Source organism: Sminthopsis crassicaudata, chromosome 6, assembly GCF_048593235.1.
Source record: "Sminthopsis crassicaudata isolate SCR6 chromosome 6, ASM4859323v1, whole genome shotgun sequence".
Lineage (NCBI taxonomy): Eukaryota > Metazoa > Chordata > Mammalia > Dasyuromorphia > Dasyuridae > Sminthopsis > Sminthopsis crassicaudata.
Window position 1 is genome coordinate 155435328 of NC_133622.1, and position 13716 is coordinate 155449043.

The following is a 13716-nucleotide window of genomic DNA, read 5'->3' on the forward strand; positions in this document are numbered from 1 at the left end:
ACTGGTCTACTGGCAGTTAAAGAGGTCTAAAAGACAATGACATGGGAGCCTGGGGGCCAGCAAAGAGACTGAGGCAAGAAAGGTAGCTCCCCAAGTGAGGTAGTCTAGAAATAGAAGAGAACTAAAGACAAGTTCTAAGAGACCCCTAAAGTAAGAGGACATGACCTGGGTGAGGATGTAGCAAAGGAGGCTGAGAAGGAATGGTCAGAGAAGTAGGAGGAAAGCCAGGAGACCATCCTGAAAACCTGGAGAGGAGAGAGGGATTATATTGAGAGGTCAAGGAAAAAGAAAATTGAGAAAAAGTCATTGGATCTGCTAACTAAAGAGATCATTTTAAACTTTGGTGAGAGTAATTTTGGTAAAATAACAAGGTTAAAGGGAGAGTAAGAGAGGGCTGACTAAGGAGGAAAACTGAACTTAAAATGAAAAATGGTTTAGTATCCTAGACAGTATAAGGCAAGTGGCAGCTGTAAGACTATGACCATAAGAGTAGCCTGGGGTTTATTTTAATTAAATTTTGAATCTTAGAGGGTCAGTTAGATCTTTCTGCATTTCCAATATCCAAATAACTATTTGCTTAGTTCCAAAGCTAAAAGCCATTCCTTTGCTGAGGTGGTGTGTACCATATATCCTGCAGTGAAACTAATTTACCTACAGCTCAAACTAGCACAACAAAAAACAACTTATGAGGCACAGAAGACTACCTAATTTTGTCGCTTGAGCCTACAGAGCTTTCAAAGCAGCTGACAGAAGCTGAAACTAGCAGCAGTGTACTGGAACTCAAACAAGAGGCAATTCCACAGTGGTAATGTTTAGGAAATTACAGAGCTCAGACTAGAATGGGAGAGATCAGATCATTTAGAAAGCACTGATAACCTGAAAGTCTGTGGCCTGAGCTTGATTAAGAACCAGAAGTAAATATTCAATTCCCTCAAAAAAGGATTAATAGGATGAGCTGATGAGAAAATCTGAGGAGATAATCTAAATAAAATCCCTGAGGATTGTGAATCTGTACAATCCTAAAATTTTGAGTTTCCAGAGTTCAGGAAGGCCCAGAGGAACTCAGAGGTGACTCTGCCCATGAACTTTTCTCACTGCTGATACAATGTGGGACAGTGATGTCCCTGAATTGGTATTATCAAGGGGATTTTCTAGGCTTCTGGGGTCCATATAGAAAAAGGGGTTGTATGTCCTCAAAACTGAGTTATCCTAAATTGGTATGCTAAGTCACTATTAGTCCATTACTCAAATAGATTTCCCTTTCTACTAATTGCTTATAAGTCAAATGTCTTTCTATAACACAGTATTTGTTACATATTTGCTTTTACCTTGGAATACCCTTGTAGCCCACCTGGTTCATTCTGAGTATTACTAACTCTCTCAGACTCCTTTTTCTTTTTTTTTTAATATATTTTTTAAATTTTTTATTTAATACTTTTATTTTCCCCCAGCTATATTAAAAACAATTTTTTTTACATTTGTTTTTAAAACTCTGGAGTTCCAGATTTTCTCCCTTATTCCCACCCCACTCCCCAAAAAAGCACACGTGAAATTATGCAAAACATTTCTATAAAAGTCATGTTGCAAAATAAAACATAGATCTTTCCCCATAAAATAACCCTCAAAAAGAAAGGGGGGAAGGGAGGGAGAATGCTTCAATCTAAATTCAAACAATCAGTAGTTACTCTGGACATGGATAGGATTTTTCATCATTATTCCTTCAGAGTAATTGCAGATCACTGTATTGCTGAGAAGAGCAAAATCATTCACAGGACAGAACATTGCTATTACTTTATATACAGTACATTTCACTTTGCTTGAGTTCATAGAAGACTTTCCAGGTTTTTCTGAGAGCATACTGCTCATCATTTCTCATAGAACAATAATATTCTATCATAATTACATATCACAATTTATTTAGCCATACCCCCAATTGATGGGCATTCCCTTAGTTTCCAATTTTTTTTTTTAAAAGCAATTAGGATTAAGTGAGTTGCCCAGGGTCACAAAACTATGAAGTGTTAAGTGCCTGAGGTGTATTTGAACTCAGGTTCTCCTGATTTCAGGGCAGGAGCTTTGACTTTGTTATCTTCTGAATATATGTTTTGATCTTCCTTGTCACCCTTCTAACTTTCTAGCTCAAATCGCTTTTTGATATCTGCTCATTTTCCTAGCTATTACTCAGTTTTTAATTCTTTGAAAAAGTAGGGCTCTGTTTCCAGGGTGGAAAGTGCCCTGTCCCAAGCTTCAGGAGTTTTGTGCAGCTGTTTTCAGAGATCCTTCTAGGGACCTGACCATAAGCCCTCTTTTGTGCCCTAAAACTTCACTACATCTGTGCTAAAGCAGCAGAGTCCTTCCTCAGTGTTAGTAAAGAGACCTCCTGTGAGATGAAGCTTCTGGAAGCAGCCACTGCCACCACTGCCCATGTTCCCTCCTGGTTTGCTGGTTGCTCAAGATCCTCTCACTGCAGTGACAAACCTTCTAAACTGCCTCTGGACTGAGAAGTCTAGAAATCACCAGTGCTGCTGCTGGTTCAGAGGTCTGTAGACCCATTGCTCCTTTGCTGGCATTGGGGTTAGGGCTGCTTGGAACTGGCTCCACTGACCTTTTCTGCTAATCTTCCAAGTCATCTTTGTCTCTAGGCTGAAAGGTCTGGAAGTCCCCAGTGCTGCTCCTGATTCACAGGTCTCTAACTTTCCTGCTTTGAAGGTCCTGGGGCCAGGGAAGCAATGACATTGGCACAGCCTGTACCAGGACTGCAGGCTGGACTCCCAGCCTGGTGCCACAGACTTTCCTGTTTCTAAGTTGTCATCAGCTGGAAAACTCCAGGAGATATTGGTACACAGCAACAGCAAGATTATGTGATGATCAACTCTGATAGACGGGGCTTTTTTCAACAATGAGCTGATTCAAGCCAATTCCAATAGACTTGTGATGGAGAGAGCCATCTGCATCCAAAAAGAGGACTACAGGGACTGAATATGGATCATAACATAGTATTTTCACTCTTTTTGTTGTTGTTTGGATTTTGTTTTCTCTCATTTTTTCCCCTTTTTGATCTGATTTTTCTTGTGCAGCATGATAATTGTGGAAATATGTATAGGAAAATTGCCCATGTTTAACATACTAGTAGGGGATCTCAATATTGCTTTCTCAGAACTAGATAAATCAAACCACAAAATAAATAAGAAAGACATTAAGTATTAGATTACTTGTTGTCTAGGGGAGGGAGTGGGGAGAAAAGAGGGAGAAAAATTTGGAACATGAGGTTTTACGATGGTTGAAAATTATCTATGCATGTTTTGAAAGCAAAAAGCTTTAATAATAAAAAGAAATAAATAAAAAGAAAAGTTTTCTATTTCATCTTTTTGTGTGTTCTGATGCTCTAAAATTTGTTTAGTCATTATTTAAAGGAATTTAGAGCAGGGTAGGGGAAAAGTCAGCCTTTTTCCACCATCTTCACTCTACCTCCCCAAGAATGTGATTAGTGCTCCATTTTTTATTTTTTTTGCCAATCTTACTAATATTGTACTCAGTTATATCACAAATTTGTAAAAGATTATATTATTCAATACAGCAAAAACTATCTTAGCATCCAGACCACCATTTACAATGTTACTCTAGCATTTTCAAGCAGTCATGAGATTTTTGAGGGGGAGGAGGGTAGAGGATGGAGATGTTTGCCCTCATAAATATCAAATTTGAAAAATGGCTCCTCTTTACTAAATTCCATATTTTGTCTATCTCATACTTTCCAGCCTTTTTTTTTTTTTTTTTTTTTTTTGGTAGAACACTCTACTCAAACTTCTATTGACTCTTCCCCTAAAGATATTAGGAAAAAAGTTCTCAACCTAACCCTATATAATTTTAGTTTTTAGCATAAAAAAAAAAAAACAAAAAAAACAAAAAAAAAAAACAACTTGTACTTGACATCACTGTTGTGTCATTTCTTGGCTTAATTATCTCTCTCTATTTTTTCTAAGGAACAAACCTTTTCACAGGACACTTAAAATTTTTAAATTAACCCTTATTCCCCAGAAAGTGCTTTAAAGATCAATTTCTAAGTAATCCTCTTTACCATTACAACTGAGTGAATCAGCTGGTTTTCATACAAAACAAAACACTGATTGAGCACTTTCATTTTATCACTTTATATTTCTTGTACTCTTTTTCTGCTTTTAAAAAAGATTTTATAATTCTCCTATTTTTACAATGAAGATCTATTTCTAATATTAAAAGGCCATGGCAATACCCATTACCTTATACTAGTTATTGAACCTATCAGCCTTCATTTTTTTGAGAATTTATTACATGAAAGTTGCATTTATTAAAATAATAATGCTAAGCTGCTACAATGAAGCCATAATTCCATACAATTAGTATGTATCAAAAAGAGGTAAATTAATGTTCTTACCTATGACTGTGAATAACAATAGGTTGCTAATGAAAGAAAATATTAAAGAAAAAAAAAACAAAAAGCAGATGCAAAAATTCCAAAAACTATGCCTAATGTACAGGACTTCTGAAGGAACAATAATTCACATGTATCATAGGCAGAATGAGGAGGTAGGCAATGTTGAATGAGATGACAAGCACAGCAACCTTTATGTTTTTCTAACTCTTTTGGCTCATTACTTTATTGATACTCTAGCTGGATCCTAAGGAAATCAAAGTTTACCCCAATATTTCTTCAAGTAATACATCAATACCTCAAAGATATACATCTCCCACATTCAATTGATCAATTACCTGTATCCTTATCCCAATTCATAAACCAGAGAAACCTATTTTACCCTAAGCTTTTTGATTCTCTCTCTCCCCCTTTTTTCACCAATTCTTGTCTCCCTCACAGACTCTTCAGACTACAGTTAACTCATTCAATAGAAATCTCTCAGACATGAGATTTCTCATAGAATAACAAAATTTCTTTCCAATCTTTTTTTACTCAAGAAATGATCACTTAAACTTCATTCTCTTATAATATCTTACTTCTTCTGCTTTTACAGTTAACTGACAATTCTCCAAGATATTTTTCCCTTATATAGATACAATAACAGTATTTATATTCAAGAAGAAAGACTATGGAAACTGATATTACCTTAAATAAAAAAGAAAATCACTCCAATAGAAACTTTTCTTTCATCATTTCTAAGTATAACCTGGTAAATATATAAGTAATTCAATAATTAAATATTTCTACCATTGATAGTTTCAAGAAGAGACATGTCTATTCATATCTAGAATTCATTCCTCAATTTAGCTAAATTTGCTTCATTCTGGTTTAATGACTTATTAATTACCAGTGGACTTTTCTCAGTTCTTATCTTGACCTTACATTTGACACTGTTAATTATTGTTTCCACTTGGATATGCTCTCCTCATAGTGATACTATGATATTATCTCCTGTTTTCCCCCTACTATTTTTTTTCATTTTAATTCCAGTTGCTAGATTATCCTTAGTTCTTAACTTAGGTCTCAATACTGGGCCATAACCTTCTTTCTACACATATTCTTTCAATAATCTCACTTGCTCTAATGAGCTCAACATTTACTTTTATGTACTTCTCACATATCTAGGCTTCCTCTTTTTTCAGAGCTTAAATCCCATGGATTGTAAATACTTAACATGCTGAAAACCAGAACTCAAGTTTTTCCCCAAGGCTTCAGGTCATTCCTCATATACAATCGGTTGATAAGTATTTTAGATATTAAATCCATATTCTCTTTTGGATCTGTCCTCGTCTCACCACTTAACCACAACCCTAGTTTTGTTTCTTTTTATCTCTTGCAGGACTATAACAACAGTCATCAAATTTGAAGAGCAACTAGTCTCCCTACCTCCAGGCTCCCTGCTTTGTAATCCATCCTCCATAGTCCCTAAAGTTTTGGTCCCAGACCACAAATTTGTAATTCTATTGCTAAAGAAACCCCAGTGGATGTCCCCCTCTTATCTTTAGTATAAAATTAAAACTCTTCTGCCTGTCAGTTAAAGACCTTAACAACATACCTCTTGCCTAACTTTGCAGCTTTTTAATATTATTTCCCAATTCCTAGAATATGCCTTCCTGTCAAACAGGCTTACTAGATCCCTTTCAAAATGTCATTTCCTCCCTTATCTCTCTGTCTTTGATCAAGCAATTCCATTTCCTCAGCCTCTTATAATCCTTACACCTTTCAATACTCATCTCAAGTATCCCTCTAGGAGGAAATCTATCATGAGAGCAGAAATCATTGCAAATATCTTCTTCTCCCTCAAAAATTGCTTTACATTTTGTATATGTTTTGGATTTACTTATCTGGGTTTTCTATAGCCAATGGAATAATTAAATCCTTATTGGGTAAAATGAAGGAAGCACTCTGGACAGAAAATATAAATATTTCTTTTCTATAAGATTAGTAACAGGTTGGAGGGGATACAGAAAAACTGGGACACTAATACATTGTTGGAGAATTGTTAATGGATCCAGCCATTCTAGAGAGCAATTTGGAACTATGCTCAAAGAGTTATCAAACTGTGCATACTCTTTGATACAGCAGTATTTCTACTGGACCTGTATGCCAAAGAGATTATAAAGGAGGGAAAGGGATCCACATGTGCAAAAATGTTCGTGGCAGCCCTCTTTGTAGTGGCCAGAATCTGGAAACTGAGTGGATGCCCATCAATTGGAGAATGGCTGAATAAATTGTGGTATATGAATATTATGGAATATTATTGTTCTGTAAGAAATGACCAACAGGATGATTTCAGAAAGGCCTGGAGAGAATTACATAAACTGATGCTAACTGAAATGAGCAGAACCAAGAGATTATTATACACAGCAATAACAAGACTATATATAATCAAATCTGATAGACATGGCTCTCTTCAACAATGAGATGATTCAAACCAGTTCCAATGATCTTGTGATGAAGAGACATCTGCGTCCAGAGAGAGGACTGTTGGAATTGAGTGTGTATCAAAACATAGCATTTTCACTCTTTTTGTTGTTCTCTGATTGCATTTTTCTCATTTTTTTCCTTTTTGTTTTGATTTTTCTTATACAGCAAAATAATTGTATAAATGTTCGAATATAATGGATTTAGCATATATTTTTACCATGTTTAACTTGTATTGGATTGCTTGCCATCTAGGGGATGGGATGGGAGGAAGATGGGGAAAAATTGGAACACAAGGTTTTACAAGGGTTAATGTTGAAAAATTATCCATGTATATGTTTTAAAAATAAAAAGCTTTAATAAAAATAAAAAGAAGTTTAAGGCTTTGTGGTGTAGTTTGAAATCTAGTATTGATAGGACTCCTTTCATTTTATTTTTTTTTATTAATTTCCTTGAGATCTTGGACCTTTTATTACTAGAGATGAATTTTTTTCTTGGTCTCTCTCTCTCTTTCTCTGTATGTGTATACACACATACATACACACACACATCTAGTATATAGTAACCCTTTGGTGATCTCACTAATATAGTATTAAATAAACAAATTAATCTAGTCTACACTATCTTTTATATTATAGTTAATTTTTATTACACACATATTTTATACACCATTATATAATTTAAGCTTTATTTTTACTTGTTTGCTTTTTTGTTTTTTTTGTGAGGCAATTGGAGTTAAGTGACTTGCCAGGATCACACAGCTAATAATGTTAATTAACTGAAGCCACATTTGAACCCAGCTCCTCTTGACTTCAGTCAGTGCTCTATGCACTGCGCCATCTAGCTACCCTAAATTTAAGCTTTAATAGCTTAAAAATGTACTAATACTTTGAGACACCTGGATTAGTTAGGTTTATTCATGAACAATTAATCCTTCTCCTATAATTTTATTTACCACTCTAGATTCTCTCTGTGACCTTTGAGTTCTGAAGGGATGTATTTATCATTTTCCATATCAGAATGTTAAAACAGTTTATCCTTGTTTAGGTCATATGATTGCTCACTCATGTGCACCTATTTAAGCTACTCTTGACTCCTATATTTGTACCACAAAGTTTCTTTCTACTCAACTCTGTTCTTTTTACCAGAAATGTGAAGAATTACTTTATTTCATTAAAGATCCATTCCCATAGAATTATACTCAATTTTAATGGATAAATTTTTCTTGGTTATAAGTCTAATTCTTTTGTCTTCATGAATATTGTATTCCAAGATCTCTACTCCTTATGGTAGTGGCAACTAAAATTGTGTTTTATCCTGACTGTGTCTTCTTGGTTCTCTTTTTTTCTCCCTTTCTGGCTACTTGAAGCATTTTTATTTTGAACTGAAAGCTCTGGAATTTGGCTCTGATATTGCTTGGAGTCTTCGTTTTAGGATTTCTTTCAGGAGATGACTGACAGATTCTTTCTATTTCTATTTCACCATCTCGTTCTAAATGATTGGGCAGTTTTCTTTTATGATTTTTTTGAAATATCATATTAGGCTCTTTTTTTTCCCTTCATGGCATTTGGGTAGTCTGGGTGATTTCTCTTCTATTTTCTAGGTCAGATGGTTTTTCTATGAGATACTTTACAGTTTTGCCCTTTTTTTTTTTTTTTTCATCTTTAGACTTGACTCTCAGGAAGTAACTATCTTCTCTACTTGATCAAATTCTAAATCACAAGACAGTTAGCTAGGTGGAACAGTAGCTAGAGCAACAAGCCTAGTGTCAGGAGGACCCAATTTCAAATCTTGTCTCCAACACTTATCAGCAGTGTGACCTTGGGCAAGCCACTTAACCCTGTTTGTCTTAGTTTCCTCATCTGTAAAATGAGCCAGAGAAGTTAAGTAAAAAAACCATTCCAGTATCTTTACCAAAAAGACCCCTTTGAGTTGGACATAAATGAACAATACAAACTTGCAATAAGGAAGGAGAATTTTCTTGGATAAGGCTTAGTATTATCTCATTCTAAGAAATGAATTTTCTTTATAAATCTTTCTTCCATAATTTCCATAATTCTTTTCTTTTATCATGTTTTCCTCTACTCTTTATTTAATTCATAAAGTCATTTTTAGCTTTAAGAGAAATTACTTTCCATTACATCAATATTGCATTATTAGTTAGGATCCAGGCTGTTTATTTCTTCATACAGGACCAATTCCTATAGTGAGTTAGCCAGTCTCTGAGGAGCATGACTGATAGAGGAGACTGCCCTTCTTCTAAGACTACAAGTTCCTAGTTTTGGGGCATGGCCATAATCAATTACAAAAACTTACTTTTGTTTGAAATGCAAACAGAAAATAACCTAGGTGAATGAGCCCAAGTCTGGGTATCCCACCATTGGAATTTAGGGTAACCCAGCTCATAAAGGAGAAAACCAACAAGAATGATCTGTGGGGGGATAGATTTTCCGTCTAGACTGTTAGACTTAGCTGAATCTATTTTTGAAGCCAGGTTCTCCTGCAGGAGGAACTGAAGACTTTTCATCCACCTTCTCATTAATTGTTCAGCAATAAGGGTTGATTTTCACCTCTCAGGGAACATCCTTTTATCCAAAAGGTATTTAAGTACCTCTATGGTTTTTTTTTTTTCCCGCATGATCACTGTAACCAATGACCATCAATTTATTGTTTATTGCTAGCCTAATTAATAAAATAAATATTAATTACCCACAAATTCTGTCTCTTAACTTTTCATTAGTCACAGCTTCCCCCATACCCAGCCCCCTTATTTCTGTAGTTTTCTTTGAGGTTTTGCTTTTAGATGTCTAGAAGTCATACCCTTCTTTTGGTTTTTTTCTCAAGTATCCTCATCACCATAAAAACTCTTTAGGCTGGGATTGGTTTTTTGGATTTGCTCTTTTTTCCTTCTTATTTCATGACTTTGATAAAACCTTTGTCTCCTTGGATCTTGCTGTGGCTTTCTTGAAAGGTGTATTAAATATATATTAACCCAGGTCCTCTGATAGCTTTCAATGTTCTCAAAGCGGTCTTATCCCAGCCATGGGAATCTCCCAATGTTCACCACAAGGCCTTCTGATAATATTATTCCTCTGCTCTTCTTAGAAAGCCCTAGCAATTCCTTGCCTCTAAGAAAAATTACAAACTCCTCTGTGATATATGAACTCTTCTACAAACTGGTCCGGCCTGCCTTGCTAAACTAGTTACACATTACTCTCCACACACTATATTCTAATCACACTAGTCTACTTGCTATTACTGGAGTTAGGGAAACTGTTTTTTGCCTTTTTTTTCTCAGTACTTATCAGTGCCTGGCCCAGAAATAAATACATGTTGAATGGGTGAATGACAGTAACTACTATTCATAAAGTGTTTCAATGTGCTGGAATAGTTACAAAGTTCAGAATTAGATCTCCGTAAGAATAGAATTTAATATCCTAGGGATGCTTATATAGGGAGGCACCTGGAAAATTGAACTTTTTTTTTTAACTAATCTATTTTTTGTCTAAAGAAGCTAGTATTCCCTATGCAATATTTTGAGCTCGCTGACAAGAGGGAACTCGGTCTACAATCTGACTCCAGATTTAGTTTTACAACATATTTTTTTCATTCACACACTTTATATTTTACCTAAACTATGCTATTTGCTATTACCTTCAGATAATATTATATCTACACATGCATGTTTTGAAAATAAAAAGTTTTAATTAAAAAAAAAAATCTGCTGTCTCCTTGCCTTTGCATAAGCTGTTTTCCCATACCTGTAATGGACTCTCCTCAACAACTCTACTTCTTTATTAAAAATAAATGTTGATATCTTTTTGCTTTACAAAGGTTAGAATTCCTCCTATCTCCTTTAAATCAAAGAGTTTTTAAAATAAAAATAGGAAGACAAAAAAAAAAAAAAGACAGCAAAATCAATCAATACACCCAAAAAGAAAAATCTAATATACACAATGTTTCACACCCATGAAACCCCCTCTCAATGTTACTTTGGTAAAAAAAAAAAAAAAAAAGTAGGAAGTGTTTTCTCATATCACTTCTGTGAAGTCAAGCTTATTCTTTTGTAATTTTGCAACATAAATTTTGTAGGCTTTTTTTCACTATTATCTATTCAAACATCATGTATATTATTTTCTTGGTTCTACTAACTTTACATCAGTTCACATAGATGCATCAATACTTCTTTATATTCATAATACATTCAAGTTCTACATTTTCTAATCCATGAAACTCTTTTCTTTCCAGTTCTTGACTAAGAATACTTAATACAAAATAAGAATACAAAAAAATAAGTATTTTGGTACGTGCTTGGTATATATAAAATTTAAATTAATGGCTTTCTAAGGGTATATATCCAGCTTTAGAATCTCTGGGTTGAAAAAGTATAAAAACTACAGCAACTATATTTGCATAATTCTAAACTGGTTTTCAGAATGGATGTAATAATGTGCCTTTCTACATCATTAATTATTCCCTTTTTTTGGTCACCTCAGTCAGGTTTATTTCCATTTGCTTTGCTTTTATTATCAGTGTTTTGAAACACTTTCACATGGTTGATAACAGTTTGAATTTTTTTTTTGAAAATTCTTTGTTTTTGACTACTTTACCTTAGCCTCTCAAAATCTCTAGTTTCTAAAAAGAGTCAGTACAAGCTCTACCTTCTAGATGAAGTCCTTCCTTAACTTCCTAGTTGTTCATTCCCTAAAATTATTTAGTATTCACTTTCTATAAATTTTGTATTTACTTTTCAATATATATTTTACCCAGGCACTATTGCGTTGATACTCCCATTGCCTAGCATGTAGTAAATATTTATGAAATATTTCTGAATTAATAAATTAATTCATCAAGCTGGAGATATAAAGACAAATATACTCTTAAAGAGCTTACAATCTAGTAGAAGGCACAGAATTATAAAAATACCATAAGCCTACCCCATATATTTCATTAGAATGTAAACATCACAAAATTTTGTAAGATAACTCAATACTCAATCAAGACATCATTTTCACTTTCTAAACTAGAGTAATTAAAAATTAGCTAGTCTTTAAAATTAACAACCAAGTTTTATTTAAATAATATATTATTTTTTAAAATTATATATTCTTAAAAACTGAGCTGCATAATAGTAATTTTTTTTTGTGGCATAAGGTTAAGTTTGGCACATGTATGAGAAAACAAGCTAAGTTCAAAGAAGAGGTCCAGGAAAAGTCCTATGATATGCAAAGAGAGATTAATATTTTGGAAGGGAAGTCAAGAAAAGGCTCACAGGGTAGCTGGCATTTGCTTTGGATCTTAAAAGAAGGAAGGCTTCAGCACAGCTGGTATTGAGAAGAGTATCATTTCTTTGAAGGAATAGAGGTAAGATAAGAAGTTTAGAAAGGATAGGATGAGAATAGCAAAATTAAAGTAGTTCACTTTGCTTGAGAGTGAATACTCTTAAAGAGGAACACCATGAAAAAATTGGAAAGGAAAGCTGAACTCACATTGTGAAAAGTTTTGCATTTTACCAAAAAAATTTGTGCCTTACATTTTATGAAACAATGAAATACTGAAGGCTTTTGAATAGAGATTGACACGGAATAGCTATATAAAAATTATCAATTAGAATTATAAATTGGGGAATGAAATTCTAGGGAAAAGCTGGAAGTACAGATGCAGATTTGGGAGTTACCCATAGAGTAATAATATAGCCAGTAAGCCAATAAACACTTATTAATCATTCATTATGTGTCAGGTACTATTTTATGTATTCAGAATTCAAAGAAAGGCAAAGATAATCTTAAGTTTTCATGAAACTCACAATCTAACAGGGAAGACAAATATTTTTAAAAACTATGTATGAACAAGCTATATACAAGATAAATTATTGAAAATCAACAGAAGGAAGACAATAAGGAAAATCAAGAAACGCTTCCTGTAGAAGGTGGGATTTTAATCAGAACTTGAAAGAAGACAGGTAATTCAGGGGGTAGAGATGAGAAAGATAAAATTCCAGCTATAAAAATAGCCAGTGAAAATGCCTGTAGTTGGAAAATGGAGTTATCTTATGGGAAGAATAAAAATAATGAGAGTGTCACTGAATTACAAAGAAGGGAGAGGGAATAATTGTAAGAAGCCCAGAAAGATAGAAAATGAGGATTAGTAATTATGCATGATATGTTATAAAGAACTTTGAATCCTAAAACCAGAATTTATTGGGTCTATGGGAATGACATGGCCACTTAACGAAGACCATTTTGACATCTGAATGGAAGACAGATTAGAGTGGACATAGACCCATCTGCATGCTATTGAAATAATCTGGCTGGGAGGTGATAAAGGCCTACACTAGAGTACTAGCATTGTCAGAACAGAAAAAAAGAGCATTCAAGAGATGCTGCAAGGGAGTATATATAAAAGACATGGAAGTATAATTTATGACTTAATAAAAGTAAAACAATTAACTAAATATGTATATTGAACTCATATACAAAGGCTTAAAGAATTCAAAAAATGCTATAATACAAAGTTTACATATGGATATGTAGAGTCCTTCTGCTTTAAAATGTAGATCAAGTACCAACTTCTGCAGGAAGTCTAGGAGCATTTCCCCTCTCCCACTACTGAAAGATATATATTAATAACCTAGGACAGTTCCTAGTTGCTATGCAAAATTGTCTATCAATTTTAAAACAAATCTCCAAAAATGAAGTACCACCACCCACAACAGTTAGCATTTATATACAACGTTAAAGTTTGTAAAGTACTTTACAAATATTATCCCATTTAATCATCACAAGAACCCTGGGAGATAGGTGCTGCACTAATCTCCATTTTACAGATAAGAAAGCGAA

The 13716-nt window shown here is 34.1% G+C and overlaps 1 protein-coding gene across 6 annotated transcripts in view; it reads right to left on the reverse strand.

Moving 5' to 3' along the window:
• Window positions 1-13716, reverse strand: part of WDFY3 (WD repeat and FYVE domain containing 3) — a 306260-nt gene that overhangs the window by 179492 nt on the left and 113052 nt on the right. The window lies entirely within an intron of this gene.